General features: G+C 43.1%; 1 protein-coding gene across 3 annotated transcripts in view; it reads left to right on the top strand.

The window, feature by feature from the left end:
* Positions 1-1,715: 1,715 nt before the first annotated feature.
* The window catches only part of LOC132343219 (craniofacial development protein 2-like), a 48,682-nt gene continuing 29,256 nt past the window's right edge, over positions 1,716-21,141 (top strand). For all 3 annotated transcript variants that reach the window (XR_009491934.1, XR_009491933.1, XM_059878871.1), the window contains exon 1: positions 1,716-2,145. The gene's annotated coding sequence lies outside the window, so the exon portion shown is untranslated. The remainder of the gene's footprint in view (positions 2,146-21,141) is intronic.

Raw genomic sequence — 21,141 nt, 5'->3', positions numbered from 1 at the left:
TAGGAAAGACAATGGAGGTGAGGTGAAGAGGAAAGAACAGTATGTTGAACTGTCTGTATTATCTGTTTAATTTATCTGTGAACCTGAAATTTCTAAGAAAAAAAATTTGTTCTTTAAAACTTGTTTAATGCCCTTAGGGTAATAAAACCATAACTTCTGAGCTTCCTTTTTCTATCCAACAGAAATTATTTATGATTCTACTCTAGAAAAATCATTTGACACAATCTTCTACAAGTTTATGTCTAATTTCACAGAGCAATTATTGCCCTTAGCAATAATAAGTTCAACAAAAGTGCATTTCTCTGGAGTGTGTGAGTAGGCCTGTGACAATGCCAGAGTGATACTGAAGGGACAGACATACAGTCATCCTTTTGCCTTATTTTTAAAGCTTTGAATATTTTTTCTTAACATTATAACATGTCCTACTTGTTAGAGGAAAATTTTTGCACATTTTTTTGTCAATCTTGCAAATGCATTTCCAAATTATGAGTTAGTTGTACCTGTCAGGGTCCAATCAGGAATCAGAACAATTATTTTAACAGAGAGAATTTAAAGAATTATTTATCAAGTGCTGAACAAAGAGAGAGCATTGAGGTATTACAGAAGTAAGTAACTTCAGGACATGATTATCATGCCTAGGACTGGAGGAACAAAGCATAGAGGCTGGATTATTAAAAGCTGTCCCCATGGAGGTGTCACCTGAAGATCTAAAATGCCTTCAGAACTCAGAGGAGGGATCCAGAGGAGTCAGGAGCCAGATTTCTGGGAGGGGGTGGGATGGATCTTATGGCTTCACTGAGTGGGTGCAATGTCTCTAGTGCTAGGAATGCAAACAACTTGTAAACTGGAATCCACTAGAAGGAACTGCCACTGCCAAGATGAAAAGCTGTTTCCAGGGTGATGCTGATAGGAAGAGGAAACAAACAATAAGGAGCCAGTAACTTGTCCCCTTAGAGCTTCCATTGGCAGAACCAATCAGGGGGCCCACTGGCAAGGGAGAATTGTGGTTTGTATCACAAAGCAGTGAACAAAAGGGTGAGTCTGAGGCTGAGAAAATAGTTTAACAAGCAACACACTGCTCTAACTGCGCTCAGTTGTGTCCGACTCTTTACAATCCCATGGACTATAGACTGACAGGCTCCTCAGTCCATGGGATTTTCCAGGCAAGAATACTGGAGTGGGTTGCCATGCCCTCCTGCAGGAGATCTTCCCGACCTGGGGATCAAACCTGTGTCTCCTGTCTCTCCTGCATTGGAGGATTCTTTACTGCTTGAGCCGTTGGGGGAAGTCCTACACTAACTGGGACACTTGTAATCAACATGACTGTTGTGAAAAAGCTTGAGTTTTGAGGTCAGACGGACTTGATTTTGAATCTTGCTAAAATGTTCTACTAGTGTGTTAGTTTGGAGAAGGAAATGGCACCCCACTCCAGTGTTCTTGCCTGGAAAATCCCAGGGACGGGGGAGCCTGGGGGCTGCCGTCTATGGGGTCAGCAGTGTGTTAGTTTGGGCAAATTCTGTACTATATTTAATGTCTCTAAGACTTCATCAGAGCGCGGGCGGCTGCGACGGCGCGCTGAGCGCGGGCGGCTGCGACGGCGCGCTGAGCGCGGGCGGCTGCGACGGCGCGCTGAGCGCGGGCGGCTGCGACGGCGCGCTGAGCGCGGGCGGCTGCGACGGCGCGCTGAGCGCGGGCGGCTGCGACGGCGCGCTGAGCGCGGGCGGCTGCGACGGCGCGCTGAGCGCGGGCGGCTGCGACGGCGCGCTGAGCGCGGGCGAGAGGAACTACCTACCCCACATCCGAGGTCAGGGGCAGCCGCCGAGAGTGCCAGGCTGTGACGGCACAGGAACGGTCAAGACGAGCTACCCCACGTCCGAGGTCAGGGGCGGCAGCCAAGAGGAGCTACCCTGCGTCTGAGGTCAGGGGCAGCGACCAAGAGGAGCTACCCCGTGTCCAAGGTCGGGGCGGCAGTCAAGAGGAGCTACCCCACGTCTGAGGTCAGGGGCGGTGGCCGAGAGTGCCAGGCTTCGATGGTGCAGGAACGGCCGAGAGGAGCTACCCCGCGTCCGAGGTCAGGGGCGGTGGCCGAGAGTGCCAGGCTTCGATGGTGCAGGAATGGCCGAGAGGAGCTACCCCATGTCCGAGGTAAGGAGCGGCAGCCGAGAGGAGCTACCCCTTGTCCGAGGTCAGGGGTGGCAGTTGAGAGGAGCTACCCCACGTCCGAGGTCAGGGGCGGCGGCCGAGAGTGCCAGGCTGCGACAGAGTAGGAGCAGCCAAGAGGCGCTACCCCATGTCCGAGGTCAGAGGCGGCAGCTGAGAGGAACTACCCCACGTCCGAGCTCAGGGGCGGCAGCCGAGAGGAACTACCCCACGTCCGAGGTCAGGGGCGGCAGCCAAGAGGAGCTACCCCGTGTCCGAGGTCAGGGGTGGCAGCTGAGAGGAGCTACCCCGTGTCCGAGGTCAGGGGTGGCAGCTGAGAGGAGCTACCCCGCGTCCGAGGTCAGGGGCGCGGCCGAGAGTGCCGGGCTGTGACAGCACAGGAGCAGCGGAGAGGAGCTACCCCACAGGAGCTATCCCATGTCTGAGGTCAGGGGCGGCAGCCGGGAGGAGTTACCCCACGTCCAAGGAGCTGTGACTGTGCGGGCACAGGAGGGCCTAGAGGAACTATTCCACGTTCAGGGTCAGGAGGGGCGGCGGTGAGGAGATACCCCTCGTCCAAGGTAAGAGAAACCCAAGTAAGACCGTAGGTGTTGTAAGAGGACATCAGACAGCAGACACACTGAAACCATAATCACAGAAAACTAGTCAATCTAATCACACTAGGACCACAGCCTTGTCTAACTCAATGAAACTATGAGCCATGCCCGTGTGGGGCCACCCAAGATGGGCGGGTCATGGTGGAGAGGTCTGACAGAATGTGGTCCACTGGAGAAGGGAATGGCAAACCACCTCAGTATTCTTGCCTTGAGAACCCCATGAACAGTATGAAAAGACAAAATGATAGGATACTGAAAGAGGAACTCCCCAGGTCAGTAGGGGCCCAATATGCTACTGGAGATCAGTGGAGAAATAACTCCAGAAAGAATGAAGGGATGGAGCCAAAGCAAAAACAATACCCAGCTGTGGATGTGACTGGTGATAGAAGCAAGGTCCGATGCTGTAAAGAGCAATATTGCATAGGAACCTGGAATGTCAGGTCCATGAATCAAGGCAAATTGGAAGAGGTCAAAAAGGAGATGGCAAGAGTGAACATCGACATTCTAGGAATCAGCGAACTCAAATGGACTGGAATGGGTGAATTTAACTCAGATGACCATTATATCTACTACTGCGGGGAGTAATACCTTAGAAGAAATGGAGTAGCCATCATGGTCAACAAAAGAGTCTGAAATGCAGTACTTGGATGCAATCTCAAAAATGACAGAATGATCTCTGTTCATTTCCAAGGCAAACCATTCACTATCACAGTAATCCAAGTCTATGCCCCAACCAATAATGCTGAAGAAGCTGAAGTTGAACGGTTCTGTGAATACCTACAAGACCTTTTAGAATTAACACCCCAAAAAGATGTCCTTTTCATTATAGGGGACTGGAATGCAAAAGTAGGAAGTCAAGAAACAGCTGGAGTAACAGGCAAATTTGGCCTTGGAATACGGAATGAAGCAGGGCAAAGAATAATAGAGTTTTGCCAAGAAAATGCACTGGTCATAGCAAACACCCTCTTCCAACAACACAAGAGAAGACTCTCCACATGGACATCACCAGATGGTCAACACCGAAATCAGATTGATTATATTCTTTGCAGCCAAAGATGGAGAAGCTCTATACATTCAACAAAAACAAGACCAGGAGCTGATTGTGGCTCAGACCATGAACTCCTTATTGCCAAATTCAGACTTAAATTGAAGAAAGTGGGGAAAACCACAAGACCATTCAGGTATGACCTAAATCAAATCCCTTATGATTATACAGTGGAAGTGAGAAATAGATTTAAGGGCCTAAATCTGATAGATAGAGTGCCTGATGAACTATGGAATGAGGGTCATGACATTGTACAGGAGAAAGGGATCAAGACCATCCCCATGGAAAAGAAATGCAAAAAAGCAAAATGGCTGTCTGAGGAGGCCTTACAAATAACTGTGAAAAGAAGAGAAGCGAAAAGCAAAGGAGACAAGGAAAGATATAAGCATGTGAATGCAGAGTTCCAAAGAATACCGAGAAAAGGTAAGAAAGCCCTCCTCAGCGATCAATGCAAAGAAATAGAGGAAAACAACAGAATGGGAAAGACTAGAGATCTCTTCAAGAAAATTAGAGATACCAAGCGAACATTTCATGCAAAGATGGGCTTGATAAAGGACAGAAATGGTATGGACCTAACAGAAGCAGAAGATATTAAGAAGAGGTGGCAAGAATACACAGAAGAACTGCACAAAAAAGATCTTCACGTCCCAGATAATCACAATGGTGTGATCACTGACCTAGAACCAGACATCCTGGAATGTGAAGTCAATTGGGCCTTTGGAAGCATCACTATGAACAAAGCTAGTGGAAGTGATGGAATTCCAGTTGAGCTTTCCAAATCCTAAAAGATGATGCTGTGAAAGTGCTGCACTCAATATGCCAGCAAATTTGGAAAACTCAGCAGTGGCCACAGGACTGGAAAAGGTCAGTTTTCATTCCAATCCCAAAGAAAGACAATGCCAAAGAATGCTCAAACTACTGCACAATTGCACTCATCTCACATACTAGTAAAGTAATGCTCAAAATTCTCCAAGCCAGGCTTCAGCAATATGTGAACCGTGAACTTCCTGATGTTCAAGCTGGTTTTAGAAAAGGCAGAGGAACCAGAGATCAAATTTCCAACATCCACTGGATCATGGAAAGAGCAAGAGAGTTCCAGAAAAACATTTATTTCTGCTTTATTGACTATGCCAAAGCCTTTGACTGTGTGGATCACAATAAACTGTGGAAAATTCTCAAAGAGATGGGAATACCAGACCACCTGATCTGCCTCTTGAGAAATCTATATGCAGGTCAGGAAGCAACAGTTAGAACTGGACATGGAACAACAACTGGTTCCAAGTAGGAAAAGGAGTATGTCAAGGCTGTATATTGTCACCCTGGTTATTTAACTTATTTGCAGAATACATCATGAGAAATGCTGGACTGGAAGAAACACAAGCTGGAATCAAGATTGGCGGGAGAAATATCAATAACCTCAGATATGCAGATGACACCACCCTTATGGCACAAAGTGAAAAGGAATTAAAAAGCCTCTTGAAGAAAGTGAAAGAGAGTGAAAAAGTTGGCTTAAAGCTCAACATTCAGAAGACGAAGATCATGGCATCTGGTCCCATCACTTCATGGGAAATAGATGGGGAAACAGTGGAAACAGTGTCAGACTTTATTTTTCTGGGCTCCAAAATCACTACAGATGGTGACTGCACCCATGAAATTAAAAGACGCTTACTCCTTGGAAGAAAAGTTATGACCAACCTAGGTAGCATATTCAAAAGCAGAGACATTACTTTGCCAACAAAGGTCCATCTAGTCAAGGCTATGGTTTTTCCTGTGGTCATGTATGGATGTGAGAGTTGGACTGTGAAGAAAACTGAGCACTGTAGAATTGATGCTTTTGAAGTGTGGTGTTGGAGAAGACTCTTGAGAGTCCCTTGGACTGCAAGGAGATCCAACCAGTCCATTCTAAAGGCGATCAGCCCTGGGATTTCTTTGGAAGGAATGATGCTAAAGCTGAAACTCCAGTACTTTGGCCACCTCATGCGAAGACTTGACTCAGTGGAAAGGACTCTGATGCTGGGAGGGATTGGGGGCAGGAGGAGAAGGGGACGACAGAGGATGAGATGGCTGGATGGTATCACTGACTCGATGGACGTGAATCTGAGTGAACTCCGGGAGTTGGTGATGGACGGGGAGGCCTGGCGTGCTGCGATTCATGGCGTTGCAAAGAGTCAGACATGACTGAGCGACTGAACTGAGGACTTCATTTCCTCATATAAAAGTAGGGACACGAAAACTTATCTCAAGGGGCTTTTGTGAGCATGAAATAAGATCATGTATATAAATTACCTAGTGTAGGGGCAGAGTCAGGATTCAGCCCCCAAAACTAAATGATAAATAAAAAAATAACACAGTTTGGTGGATAGGAGGGAAGCCTGTGTGGTTATGAAAAGGCAGCATAGGGAATTCTTGTGTGATGCAACTGTGTGTGTGTGGTGATGCAATTGTGTGTATTTTGACTGTGTGGTGGATACACAAAACTACATTGATGTAAGCTTAAACACACACACACACGTGCTGAAGTCCAGGTAGAACTGGATTGTATCAATATCAGTATCCAGGTTGTTGTATTATAGTTTTAGAACATGTTACCACTGGGGGACACTGGGCAAAGTGTACACAAGATCTCACTGTGTTATTTCTTACAGTTTCATATGGGCCTACAATTACTTCGATTAAAATTTCAATTAATAATAATAACACATATTGTCACTGATGCTGAGACCACCTTTTATGATGCCCTTATATTAACTGCAAAATGAGGACAATATCTCCTGGGGGTATATTCATGCTGTACTCAACATTTTAAACGATGTTTCTAAGGACATGAGAATGAATAGTTTGAGGTTTTGATCCCAATGGATTTAACTTTATTATCATAGGTAAAAGCTACAAAAGGAGATCAAAGTGGAGCTGGTATTGCCAAGAGAATGCTCTTAAATGGAGCTCTTAAGGAAATGTGACTTGGGCAACATATCAGCTTAGTTGGAATCTGAAGTTTTGACCTGATGAAGTTATCAGAAACACTGGTTAGAAACTCAAAATACTTAGCGGACCTTCATCCTAAAACACCTTGGCTACCTGATGCAAAGAACTGACTCATTGGAAAAGACCCTGATGCTGGGGAAAAATGAAGGCGGGAGGAGAAGGGGATGACAGAGGATAAGATGGTTGGATGGCATCACCAACTCAATGGACATGAGTTTGAGCAAGCTCCAGGAGTTGGTGATGGACAGGGAAGCCTGGCGTGCTGCAGTCCATGGGGTCACAAAGAGTTGGGTACAACTGAGCGACTGAACTGAACTGACCCAAAAATACCTCTTGACGTAAATAACTTATCAGACCCCTACTTTAAATTACCTAGCGATTCCTTAAGGGCGAATATTTTCTTGTCAAAGTTGATCGTAATTCTCTTCAGGCAACTTTTAGCAACCTTGTGACTTTTTGGCTTTATAAGTTCGGACTCTTTCTCTTCCTGGGAACATTCCTTCAGTGTTACCCAAATCTGTGTCTCCCAAACTGCAATTCCTAAGATCCCAAACAAACTCTTTTCTGATTTGCAGCCTCGTGCATCATCATCATTACCATTACTTGGTTGGGAAATCTTTATTACCTTCAAATGATATCTGGGCTCTACACAACTTAATAAATTGGATACTTTGTAAGATTTGGTACAATATCCCAAAACTTAAATGCAAAGCTTGGAGCAACACAAATTGTTTAGTCTCTGTCAAACAATTACTGAAAGTGAAACAACTGAAATGTGTTCCAAATTACCAAAAAAAATGTTCTTTCTGGTCCAAATCATCCAGAAACTTTACTGAAATTCTCTTTTGTGTTTGGACACAGCCAGTAAACTAAGCTTAGTCATCGTTTTGAATGTCAAGATGAAGTGACATTTCAAAGAACTCAACTGGTCCCACAGATAAGAAAGTTTTTAAAAGTATATGTCGAAAAGATCTTGCCAAACAGCTGAAGTAATAGATGAAACCCAGCTGGTTTCCTGCAGAGCTTTATCGTCTCATTCTGTGGATTCGTTCTTATGCAAGTTGTGGGGAATTTATTTGGATTGGGCTATTTTCCTGCTGTGTGCTTGTGGTTGAAATAATAAGTTGTTCTGAATCAGTTGCCACTTCTCTAAGGCTCTCCTGTGATTAAAGACATATCTGAATGGATTTCTTTGCTTATGTCAGGCTTACTGACCCAAAAAGTGACTGAGAAAAGTGATAAATACACAGGGCAGGTTTTAATGGCCAGACAAAAACAGAATTATTCTGAGAACTCATTACTTATCTCTACTGTGACAGATGTTAATGTGGTATCTGTCTTTTCTTCAGACTTGGAGCATCTCTCCCAATTCTATAAGTGTCAGAAGTCAAGAAGAGAGAAAAAAATAATGATAAACCCCTTTCTCTGTGGCTTCATATCACAGTCCCATCTCATCCTTTGTGTGTGTGTGTGTGTGTGTGTGTGTGTGTGTGTGTGCACTCAGTCATGTCTGACTTTATGCGATCCCATGGACTGTAGCCTGTCAGGCTTCTCTGTCCATGAAATTCTCCAGGCAAGAATACTGGAGGGGGTTGCCATTCCCTTCTCCAGGGAATCTTCCCTGGCTCTGGGACTGAACCTTCATTTCCTGCATTGGCAGGTGGATTCTTTACTGCTGAGCTACCAGGGAAGCTGATCTCATTTCACAGTCAACTGCAAATTTATGATGAATCATGCTCCAGGATGCCATATAATTCTACCACTGAAATATAGTTAATTGCTCGGATTAAAATGGCTTTTCTAAAAAGGGGGGGGGGGAATCCCACCAAACTCTTTCATTGGATTTATCGAATTAGCGACTTGTTTTGAACTCTTAACAATGGCATACTATTATTGTACTCTGAACAGAGTGGGTGTTCCACAAATCCTTGTTAATTATCAGAGATAAGAAGTGAGAAGAAAAAAATCTGCACATGAGACTATTCCAGTTGGAATTTGATGAAGACTTGTGGCTTAAACAGATTCCAACTCTCTTCTTTGAAAATGTTTCTATTAATGCTATCGTTTTAATTAAATATATTCTCTCTGTACAGCAAGAGCTATAAATTATATCTCAGAATTTCCCAAGATATCTTACAATTGTGACATGAGGTCAAACCACCAAAAAGACAATGGAGTGAATTGATGAACAGAGGAGGAAATTGCATGCGTGTCTGGGCTTCTTCCTCTCAGGCTCCCACAAGCTCTACTGAGAAGAGGCTGCCAATGGAGCACAAAGGTTTGCCCTTTGCTGCAAATAACTGTGCTATTCTGAGGGCATCAAGGACTCACAAGGCAATGAAGCAGTGTGTTTGTGAGCTGAATTAAGTCATAAACAATTTAAGATTCCAGCAAGGAAGTTTCCAGTGGATCCTGCAAATCAGGATGAAATCAGTATTAGGTGAATGCTTTTATAGAACAATATGTGCTGAGAGTGAACAGAGAGCAGGAATTCATGATGGCATTTCTGGGTCTGAATCCCACAGAGACAAGCTAGTTTGGCCCTGATACAAGCATGCAGATTTCTATTTCTAGTCAACTGTGTCACCAAGGACAGTTGTTAGGAAAGGGAGAAAGGAGGAAGAAATCCACACACAGCCATCACCCCTGGAAAACTGCGTATAAGCTGAGCAGGTGTTTTTATAGTCAAAAGACAGAATGTTAATTAATAATCAGAAAGTTAATGCAAAATTATCTCAAATTAATCTTTTTTCTACTATTGGGATCGTAACATTCTAGGCCATGCCAGGATATAAAGTTGGTGGAGACGATTGTTGTTATGGTTGTTTTTCTAGTCAGCTTATTTCCTGATGCTCCTATTTTTGCTAATGGTACTGTCACCAACTCAATGGACATGAATTTGAGTAAGCTCCATGAGTTGGTGAGGGACAGGGAAGCCTGGTGTGCTGCAGTCCATGGGGTCGCTAAGAGTTGGACATGACTGAGTGAGCAACTGAACTGAACTGAACCATCATTTACCTGTCATCCTGCCTAAAACCTCAAAGACTCAGCTTAAACTCCTCCAATAATCACCACGTGTGTGTGTGTGTGTGTATGCTCAGTCATGTCTGACTCTTTGTGACCCCATGGATTGTAGCCTGCCAGGCTCCTCTCTCCATGAAATTTTCCAGGCAAGAATACTGGAGTGGGTTCTGTTTCCCATTCCAGGGGATCTTCCTGACCCAGGGATCGAACCCACGTCTCTTGCGTCTCCTGCACTGGCAGGTGGATTCTTTACCATTGTGCCACCTAGGAAGCTCCCAGGTGCCACATGTAGTTAAACAATGCAGTCAGTCTATGATTTTTTGCTTCTTGTGTGGATTGCTCTGACCTCTCCAGCCAAATGTTATACTCAGTACTGGGTTGCTCTGAATTTTGAAGAACCTTTTTTTTATCACACTTACATTCAGTTTAAAGCTTCATTGTTTGACACTGTGGCAGAGAATTATGGAATTCAGGCTGTGGTCAGTTATTGATCATCATCCACTGATCTATACATTTTAGAACCTGTTGGGTTCTATATAGTAAATGACTTCAGTACATGATGCAATTTGACTTAGGTGAAAAGTACTGAAGTATGGAATATTTTGCAGAGAGGAGTTTAATAGACTGATTTGTACTTTGCTATTCAAAGTGCAGTCCACAGTCTAGCGTTGTTTCATCCAGAGCTTGTCAGGAATGTACATTCTTGGGTACTCCCCTGGCCTCATTATTAGCATTGGCATGTTAACAAGGTTCCCCTCAGGATATGTGAACAGTAAAGGCTGGGAAGCTCTAGGACAACCCCTATCTTGAGGTACAGAATGACTGTACGACAGAATGAAAACAAAGAGGCAGGGTGCGATAGTAGAAATCATGCTGAAACAGAAACCAGAAGTTGTGTGTTCCATGTCTGTCTACCAGTTGGGATCCTGGAAAAAAATCACTTAACCATCCTGGGCCTCATTTTCTGATCTTTCAAATGGGAATGATATCTCCCTGCTATTTCATGGTGGTTGGGAGGTTTGGGGGGAAATGTCAAAGTGGTTTAAAAATCATGTAAGTTTTTTTTAAATTTATATATTTTAAAATTACTTTTCTTGGGATCACACAGCTGGTTTTAGCTCTCCTGAATTCTAGTCCAGTTACTACAGAATCTAGAAGGCCCTTGGCACTGCAAGAAGCAGTGCTGGAATAATCTTTTAAGAAAAGAATTTAATAATTCATCTCAAGAGTGTTTAAATGTGTTAAACCCCCACAGCCCTGTAGTTTCTCTACTGGGAAACTAGCTTATGGAAATAATTGAAAACAGATGAAGAATTTTAAATAATTATGTTCACTGCAAATTTACTTATTATAGGAAAAAACCCCTGCAAATCTAAATGTCCAACCATAGGGAATGGTCAAATACACTGTAGGATATCACAGGACAGTATGTCATGCAGCTATTAAAATTTTTGTCTGAAAAGAGTTTTCAAGAATGTGAAAAATGTTTGATATAATATTGAAACAAAAAGGAGGTAGGTCATAAAGTTTATAAGTATGATCTCAACTATGTTAAAAAAAACATGTGTGTAGGGAAAAGGCTACAAGGAAACAGGAAAATATTAACTGTACTTTCTTCTGAGCTGCAGCATGTTTTGTTCTGCTCTTTATTTTGAGGGGCTTCCCTGGTGGCTCAGACAGTAAAGAATACGGCTGCAGCGTGGGAGACCTGGGTTCGACCCCTGGGTTGGGAAGATCCCCTGAAGAAGGGAAAGGCTACCCACTCCAGGATTCTGGCCTGGAGAATTCTATGGACAGACAAGCCTGGCAGGCTACATCCCATGTGTCAGCCCTAAGAGTTGGACATGACTGAGTGACTTTCTTTTTTTTAGAATGATATTGAGTGATTTTGATCAGTGTACGTGGACATGCCTAAAATAGATTAAGAAAAGTGATAGTTTCTCTAATGATTGTGCAATGGAAGTGAAGTTTTTTTGTTGTTGTTGGTTAATAACTGTGGCTACCTTTAAAACAATTTTTTCTGTCTTTGTCTTTCTCTCTTCCTTTCTCTCTGAATAGAGCACCTGTGCACAAGTTAAAAAAATTTGAGGTGGTTCCTGCAGTACAATTAGAGAAACTATATAGTAAATCTCTCTCGTATGCCATCCCTTAAGCCAATTCTCCTCCCCAGATACAACCACTAGTATCAGCTTCTTCTGTTTCCTTCCAGAGCGCATGTACACATTTCTCCCCAAATAGTAAACTATAGATTGCTCTGCATCTCTTCTTTTGAAACTTTTTTGTTTTAAAAGAATTTGAACCTTCAGAAAAGTTACAAGACTAGTAAGATGAACTCTTGTATTCCTTCCACCTAGACTCATCAATTAACATTTTTCCACAATTATATTTTCTTTATATATATATATATAAAATTCTGATTATTTGTTACTATTATTATTGCTGAACCATTTCAAAGTGAATGGCAGACATCTTCATCCCTAAATACCTGTTTGTGTATCTCCTAAGAATAAGGACAGTTCAGTTTTCCTTTATTATTAGTTTTGACTCTGCCTCCAAACTCATGCATAACCCCAAGTTGAAATTCCCAGGAAGCAGCACTTGTCTAGAAAGCTGTATGAGAAGTCAGTTTTGTTTTCTTTCTTCCCTCCGAATAAGTCTCAGTTATCTCCACAGCTTGTAGGCCGAATGCTTGGGGATCTTAGCAAGTACTTGGCCTATCAACTGTTCTTTAATAAGCATTGCTTCCTCTAATGGACTGGGTATATACTAGGCCTTTCATCATTGGTTCTCTGCTTTACTTATTCATTAGAGTCTAGATGGTACCAGTGGATGTATTGGGAAGCCATGGATGTCATCCAAGACAGACCTAGATCTATGTTGTCCATGAGGCTAGAGAGCACCATCTATGCTCTTCTGAAGACCCACTCATATGATATGGGACTCCTCAGATGACAAACTGGTCTACTTGATTTTGTTCTCTGCCTCCAGACCCATCCTGACATTTGTGGAACCCAGGGCAAAAATACAAATGTAGGCTTACATACAATGTTTTCTAAATATTGAAAATTAGAAATTACGCCAACATACTGTACAAAGCATATTTTATCCTCTTTCCTTTATAATCATACCTTCGTATTGGCCTGGAAGGCTGGCTTCAAATTTGGCATTATCAGAATTCTTAGAGTTCCACACCAAAAAAATATGGAAAACCAGCCTCTGATCTGCTTACTATTCTTTGCACCCCTTTCCCAACTCATGACCCATTCCTGGGATTCTTGCACAAACACGTCTTGCAGACAACCCAGTCACCCATCCCTTCATAGAAAAATATCACTTGACTCGGCAAGTGTACACCACCAGCTCAGTGATCTCTGGAGGTCATATTTAGGGAAGAGGTCTGTGTAGGAAGCAAATGCAAGGGCCTGTTCCAGTTCCCAGATGCTTAGCGCATGGTCTAGAAGTGGGTGAGCTTGGCTCCTTGGATTTCTGGCCCTGTGGGCAGGATGGTGGCCAGAGGAGGACCACAGCTCAGCCCCTAGATCTTGTGGCTCAGGAAATGCCCCTTGACCGGACCTAAGGCAGTACCATCTGGCTCCTTGCCTATTTAGTACCTCATCATGCAGTATGTTGCTGAAGAACTCCCCGTGACTTGGCTTTGTGTATATTCTTTGAAAAAATGTTGACAATTTGTTGAGTTTTCTTGGTGGCAAGCTTCTACAAGGACTTTGCCATCTTCAGACTTTCCCAGCAAGATATGTAAAACTACGAAATACTTTATGCTTACTTTCATGTCTGTGTGTTTCAGTAACAAATGGATTCATAGATGTTTGTTGTTGTTCTAAATAAATATATTTATTTCCTTTTTCTTGTATAAAAGTAACATATGCTTACAGTTTAAAAAAATCCAGACATTTCTTAAAGGTAAAAAAAAGGATGCAAAAAAATACTTATAATCTTACCATTTAGGAAGAACCACAACTTATATTTTGGTAGATAGCCTTCTAAACTTTCTTTTGTGGATACACATATACATGATTTTTATACAAAGATGAGATTATTCATGCAGTTTAGTGATGTGCTTTTCCTTTTCCACTTCAATAAATACAAATTTGCTTCATCATTTGTAGTGACTATAGAACATCTACTATATCTGTTTATTCAATAAATATTCATATATATACCTGTCACTGAGCTAGAATCTTCAAATGCAGTCCTAGGTAAGTAAGTCTTTAAAAACACAAACTTACCATAAATCATTAAATTAACCTCCTGTAGCTGAACAGTAAAGTTCTTCTTTAGCCATTGTAAAAAGAGTTAAGATAAATATCCTGTACATACATTTTTGTGCCCTTCCCTGAATAGTTCCTTAGAATAAATTCCTAGAAGTATTAATTGCTTGATCAAAAATAAATAATATTTTAAATATTGATCCAAATGCAGATTGACTTACTTTCAGAGAAGTTGTTGCAGTCAACATCTCATCCACAGCACATACTGTTCCATGTTCTTGCCAACACCAGGTATTAGTAATTTAAAAATTTTTTGCCAATCTAGTAAGCAAAAATTAAAATAAGTGTTATTTCCTTCTCTTTTGTAAACTAACATTTCATATCCTTAACCTTGAGATGTTCGTCTTTTTCTTAGTGATTTGTAAAAGCTATTATGTACATTCTGGGAATTGTCATGTATTTTACAAATACTTGTCAATTTTTTTTGTCTGTCTTTGAACATGGTTGTGGTATTTTAGCCATATTGAAGTTATTTTTTTCCCAAATAGAACTAGCCATAACTTTTAATAGTGATCTTTTAATAGTTTTAAAACTCTTAATAGTTTATTGAGTGGGAAGAGTTTGAAGTGATTAGGTTCCAGGCCTTTGGGTGCAGAAACACCAATATAAGCATGCAGATCTCCTGTTGAATTTTTGGCAGAGTGAAGTGAAGCCCTCAGGAACATAGGAAAGGAACAGTAGAATGACTTGAAATCTTCTTTTGCGTGGGGCAGCTGTAGTGTCTGTTGGGTGGGAGATGCAAGCTAAGTGGTTTAAAGAGGTAACAACCAGTTTGGCTGTAAGAAGCCTGAGGAGGAAGATGGGGTGAGAGAGAGAAAGAGATGTGGTGGCTGTGGTGAGAAGTGGAAATTTGGGGAAAGAAAAAGAGGTTTACAGATAATTTTTGGGAAGTTTGTTGGTATGATAGCCAGTTCTCACAAAACCTGTAGAATACAAACCGCATTACTCATCTTACTTTGAAGTTGGGCTTGGACATATTTTTGGATACAAAAGTGGAAGATGGACCCCAAGGCAGCTGTTGCTGAGCCCAGTGCCAGCCCAAGGCACCCAGTATGTTTAGGGTCCCTGGTGTGGTCATGCTGAGGTTGACTCCCCAACCCTCAATCCATTGCTACATAATTAATCCAAGTCGCTCATGGTAACTGCTCCCTCACTCGGACTCTGTTGAAGAATTTGTGCCAATGAGATACCAGGGAAGGCTTGCTGGGGCTTTCAGAAAGAGAAGAAAGTGTTTCTCTTCTTGAAAAGGAACAGGAAAACATGTCCCAGGTTGTATAGCCTCAAGGGGAATTTGCCTTAGAGAGAAGCTCAACAGGTAGTTAGCAGAGAGACGGGGAGAAGCTGGGGCCTAAAGACATTGTCAAGCCACTGAACCCAGCAACCCTGAAGTCTGCCCACCCTGTCACATGAGGTAATAAATAACTTCAAACCTGTGGTAGTCAACCTCTGTTACTTGCAGCTGAAAACATTCTCACACACACAGTAAAGTCTAAACAAGCTAGAGCCCTGGCAGACTGCTGAATTCCTGAACAGATTATTAGCCTGGACTCAGAACAGACCAGATGTTTAGATTGGACCTGAACTAGTTTAGCTCCCAGAACATGCTGTGTTCTCTTTCCAGCTCAGGGTCCTTGCGTATGCGCTTTCCTCTTTCTCCTCACTCTGCTTTTTGCGTCCCTGACTTGGGCTCAACTGCAGGCCTCTAGTAGGGAGCAAGGGCCCAGAAAGATTTCTTTGGCCTGTCACATTTGAGTGGTTGTTCCTTCCCTGTACTCCCACGGAGCCATGTGCTGTATTGAATTGCCTGAATCTCCCAGAGAAGGCAGGGATATATCTGTGTTGGTCACAGATTGGATGAAACTTGAAAACAGTACATTAAGTAGAAGAAGGCACAAAAGACCACATGTTGTATGATTTTATTTTCTTTGTTTATAAGAAATCTCTAGAACAAGCAAATCCGTAAAGGCAGAAAGTAGACTTGCTGTTGCCAGGGGCTGAAGGGAAGGGAAATGGGGAGTGACTCCTGTTTGGTATGAGATTTCTTTTGGGGATGATAAGAATGTTCTGGAATTAGATAGTGGTTATGGTTGCAGATAGCTGTGAATATACTAAAAACCACTGAATTGTATGCTTTGAAGACGGGGGAGGTGGAAATTCCCTGGCAGTCCAGTGGTTAGGACTCCTTGATTTCACTGCAGGGGGCGTGAGTTTGATGCCTGGTTGGCCAAATGAGATCCCGCAGGGCTAATATAAAGGGCAGGGGGAGGGAGGTTATGCTTTGTGAATTGCGTCTGAATTAAAAAAAAGAAAGCACCTCCCCACTATTTTCCTGTTTTAGATGATGAAAGCAGCTAAAAGAAAATGAAAAATATATACTCATTTGTTTAGTGAAATACTTAGAATTTTACAGTAAAAAATGTCATCCTAATTGTAGTATGTCAGTACTTCATTCCTTTGTGTGGCTGAATAATATTCCATTGCATGCATATATCACATTTTATTTATCCATTCTCAGTTGATGGGTAGTTGTGTTTCCACTTGCGGGCTATGCTGAATAATGCTGCTATGAACATTAGTAGACACGTTGTTTTGTGAACATATGTTTTCAGTTCTCATAGGTGCACACCTAGAAGTGGAATTGTTGGGTCAAATGGTAACTCCCTGTTCAGCTTCTTGGAGGAACTGCCAGGCTGATTTCCAAAGAGGCTGCATTGTTTTCCATTCCCACCAGCAATGTGTGAGGGTTCCAATCGCTCCACATCCTAGTAAAGATCCATCTGAGTAAATTTCATTTAGGCAAACAAAATGCTGACCTGGAGAAACAGGAATGATACACCTCATACGTAGCTAATGTGCATGAGTCAAATAATCAGTAATGACCCCGCCAATGTGCCTTTTAACATCCAAGAGCTCATGAAGAAAAGGCAAAAGAAAGGCAAATGACTAACTTGGGAATGAATGATTGATGTTATCTGTCAATTTTTTTTTAAAGCATACATACTAGCTAAAGAGTCTGCAGTAAACTTGAAAGTTTTACAGCAATGGCCTTAGCTTAAGCTTAAGCCATCCCCTGCTGGGGTTCAGATGTGTCTGGGCCTGTTTGGTGAACTGAGCTGCCAGAAACTGATTTTTAAGAGGAAGAATAAACTTGGGAAAGAGAACTAATTTAAGGGGAGAGAGACTTAAACAGAAAAGCTTGTTAAGCTTTTGTTAGGAGGCATAGTTCCAAAAACATAGGACTCCCCAAACCCTGGTCTTACCTCCATGTACCCAGGATTGAGTCCCAGAAGAAAAAGGCCTGTATGTAAAATCTGAAAGCTTGATTTCCATGGTTTGACTGTTTGTGTCCTCTTAAAATTCTTATGTTGAAATCCTAACTCCACCATGTGATGGTAGTAGGAGGTGAGGATTTGAGGAGGTGATTAGGTCATGAGCTTGGAGCCCATTTGGTCATGAATGGGCTTAGTGCTCTTACAAAAGACCCCTCACAGAGTTCCCTAGCCACCTGTGTCATGTGACAGCAAGAAGTCAGAAGTCTGTAGTGCTAAAGAGGGCCCTCCCCAGAACCCAGCCAGGGTGGCACTCTGATCTTGGACTCAAAGCCTCCAGAATTGTGACAAATTTTTGTTTTTATAAGCCACCTTCCCAGGTGGCACTAGTAGTAAAGAACCCCCTTGCCAAAGCCAGAGATGTTAAGAGACATGGGTTTGATCCCTGGGTTGGGAAGATCCCCTGGAGGAGGGCACGGCAACCTACTCCAGTATTCTTGCCTGGAGAATCTCATGGACAGAGGAGCCTGGTGGGCTATGGTCCATAGGGTGGCAAAGAGTTGGATACCACTGAAGTGACTTAGCACACATTAGCCATCTAGTCTGTGGTATTTCTGTTGTGGCAACCTAAGTGGACTAAGATAATTATTCTCATCAAAAACTCTAAGACCCTGGATGAAAGGTATTACTGCCTTAATATTTCATTCATATAGATATGTTACATAAAAGGGAGGAGACCTTCCCCCATTTTGTCCCCAAACTTCATGACATCCAGAACAGTCCTCTCTATGTTGGTACACTGAGGCCCCTGTGTATTAGAGGTGGTGGCAGTGGCAATGTGCCCGAAGGAGTTGTTGGCTGAGGATGTTGGAGGCAAGCTTGAGGCACCTTCACACATTTGCCTGGGGAGTGTGGGCTGGGCAGTTTATATCACTGGGGAGGGACAGGGCAGAGGAAGAGAGTGATGGCAGCCCATGGTGGTTCCGAGCTTTTTGATGAGTCCAGGTGAGATGCTCTCTGGGGATTCCCAGAAGGGACCCTGGTGGGGACTAGAGGTGAGGCTAGGAACAGGAGACATATGGATCATCACTATTTGTATTTTCAGAGTACACAGCAATCTGGCCAGCGTGGCCTAGGGAAATACAGTCTAACCGCTATTGGAAAAAAAAAAAAAAGGGGGGGAAATAAGTAGGTAACAGAGGAATGAGCCAAATTTGAAATGAATGGCTAAAAACACATTGTTCTTTTGGGATGACTGGTAATCTTGTAAAATAATAATTTTTCCACCCCAAGAGTCTGCTATTGTGATAGCTGATGTAATAAAGCTGTTTAGTGGCCTTTCCCACCATAGGTTGCTGTGTTGTTCTCACATCTGGGAACTTTCCATTGCTTCAGAGTCAAACTTTCCCACAGTTTTGTATCTGTTGACGTCTGAGGTTATAGATGAAAATGTAACTAGCGGTCAATGGCAGGAAAAGTAAGTGGCTGATAGAGTGTGTAATAATAAAAAAATGAAGCAAGTTCAATTTGATCCAAGATGTTGAGTTAACACAAAGCCAGTGCAATAGAACTGGCGAAGGTAGCCACATCCTGGGTTCTCCCATCTCATGAGGGAGGTAAGGGAAACATGCGTCAGTGCTGCCTTCTTGACCCCAAGGGAATGAGACCTTGTGATCACACCTGTATGTTTCTAGGAGGATGACATACAGTAAATTCAGGCCAGTGCTCTGTTTTGAAGATATCATGCATTATTATCAGACTCATTTTCTATCAAAGGACACTTTCCAACTTTTAAGAAAGAGATATTGGGTTGGCCAACATTTCGGTCGAATTTTTCCATAAGATGTTATGGAAAAATTCGAATGAGGATTTTGGCCACCCGTACAACTCTCACTCCATGAAGTTCTTGAACAAGTTTGGGGGAGGAATGGGGAGGTGTTGTTGGAGGAATACCTGATGAATCATGATCAGAGAAGCATATTCCCTGTGTGCGTGGGTCAGGGGCAATAGAGCCCAAGCACCCCTGGGCTTGACTGGGGAGGGGCCATGTAGCTCCACAGTCCCCACAAAAAATCAGACAGGCTGAGTTTTGATCTCTTTTAGGTATTGGTTCTTGTCTAAAATGTATATTTGAATGTAGGGATTTGCTACCAAAGAAAGGGAAAAGAGAGGGTGTGAGAGAGAGAGATTAAAATTGAAAGAAGCCCCTTGTGCAAATGTTATAGTTTCTCAGGAGGGGCCTTCTCCTGGTTGAATCCTGGATGTTAATCACAGTCACAGCAAACTCCGTTGCTGTTTTCCTTACTCACACCGGGAATTCATCTGCTCCTGGCTCCCAGCACACAGTCTTGGCAATACTCGTCATGGCTGCTTTGTTTCTGAGCCGCGTGGTGGAAACTGAGCAGAGCCCTTGGCTGGAGCCGTCACATCAACCCCTGGCTGACCTTCCAAACTGTACATCTCCACGTAAAGGGGAAGGAGGCTCAGGAGCCCTGGAGAGGAGAGGGCTGACTGGTCCCGTCCAGAACTGGGGAAGCTCTGCTCAGGACAGCGGAGTTTACCAGAGTCAAGGAAGAGACACCAGCGATTCCTCTAGGGGTCAGAAAACTTATGGAAATGCCAAAAGATGACAAATCCAGAGGGCTTGGAAATTTGGTCACTTTTGCACTCAGCTCCCTGACCTTTGGAAATGACGCATCGCAGTATTGAGTCCAAAACCAGCTTTGATTGATTTTTGTCTTCAGCTCTGCAGTCAGGCGTTTTAAGACACTGTAGAGAGGTCTCCTAATGTTTTCCACACATCATAATGGCATAAAACCAGGAGAGGAATAGTGACAGCCAGAAAGAATTACAAATAGGAATAGAAGACAAAAAAAATGTGTGTGTGTGTGTGTGTGTGTAAGGGTGGGGGGACTTAGGGGGACATCTGTGGGCTTAATAAGTAACTTAATCTGACAATGCAAAACTTAACCAGTTAAGAGCAAACACAACCAGTGAGGTCCCTGCCTCTTAAGGAGCGCTTACCCCTTCCTCGGGCTTTTGGGCTCTTGAGCTAGCAACAGGCAGACATGGCAGTTTCTGCTGGCTTCAATTCTGTCTGGCCTCTGGAACAACGGCCAAGCACTTGATCATTCAGCATTCCCTGGTCCTGAGCTTCCAAAGGCTACACGTGGCATTATTGGGAGCTCTTTGTTATTAGTGGGCCTGGAATTTGCCTGCTGCACCCACATCTGGCCCCCAGATGGTGGGATTGACCCAGGTGTGCACTAAGCTGTAGGTTCCCTGTGATTATGGTCAGTCTGCCCGCCTAATCTTTTGCCTGGTCTCTGATTTTTTTTTTTAATTTGTTTTTTAATGTTTGCATTAAAAATATTTTTAATTGAAGGATAATTACAATATTGTGTTGGTTTCTGTCACGCATCAACATGGATCAGCCATAGGTATTATACGTATGTCCCCTCCCTCTTGAGCCTCCCCAGCTTTCTCACTGGGACAAGATCTTGGTTCAGAGCTAGCTTGGCTGCCATGCCTGCCCTGGCTCCTGCCAGTCTGCTCATGCCATCTTCTCTCACTGCCTGTCCTCAACCCTACAAAAAAGTTGAGGCAACAGTACAACGGATAGCTATATATCTTTCATTTAGATTTACTAGTTGTTAGTACTTTGCCACACTTGTTTCTCTTTCTTCATCTTCCCATACACACAGACACACACAATTGTCTTTTTCTTTCGGCAGCACACCAATGGCTTGTGGGATCTTAGTTCCCCAACATAG

This window comes from Bos taurus, chromosome 20, assembly GCF_002263795.3.
Source record: "Bos taurus isolate L1 Dominette 01449 registration number 42190680 breed Hereford chromosome 20, ARS-UCD2.0, whole genome shotgun sequence".
NCBI classification, from domain to species: Eukaryota; Metazoa; Chordata; class Mammalia; order Artiodactyla; family Bovidae; genus Bos; species Bos taurus.
The sequence above is the reverse complement of the archived record's forward strand: the minus strand, read 5'-3'. Positions and strand labels throughout refer to the sequence as shown.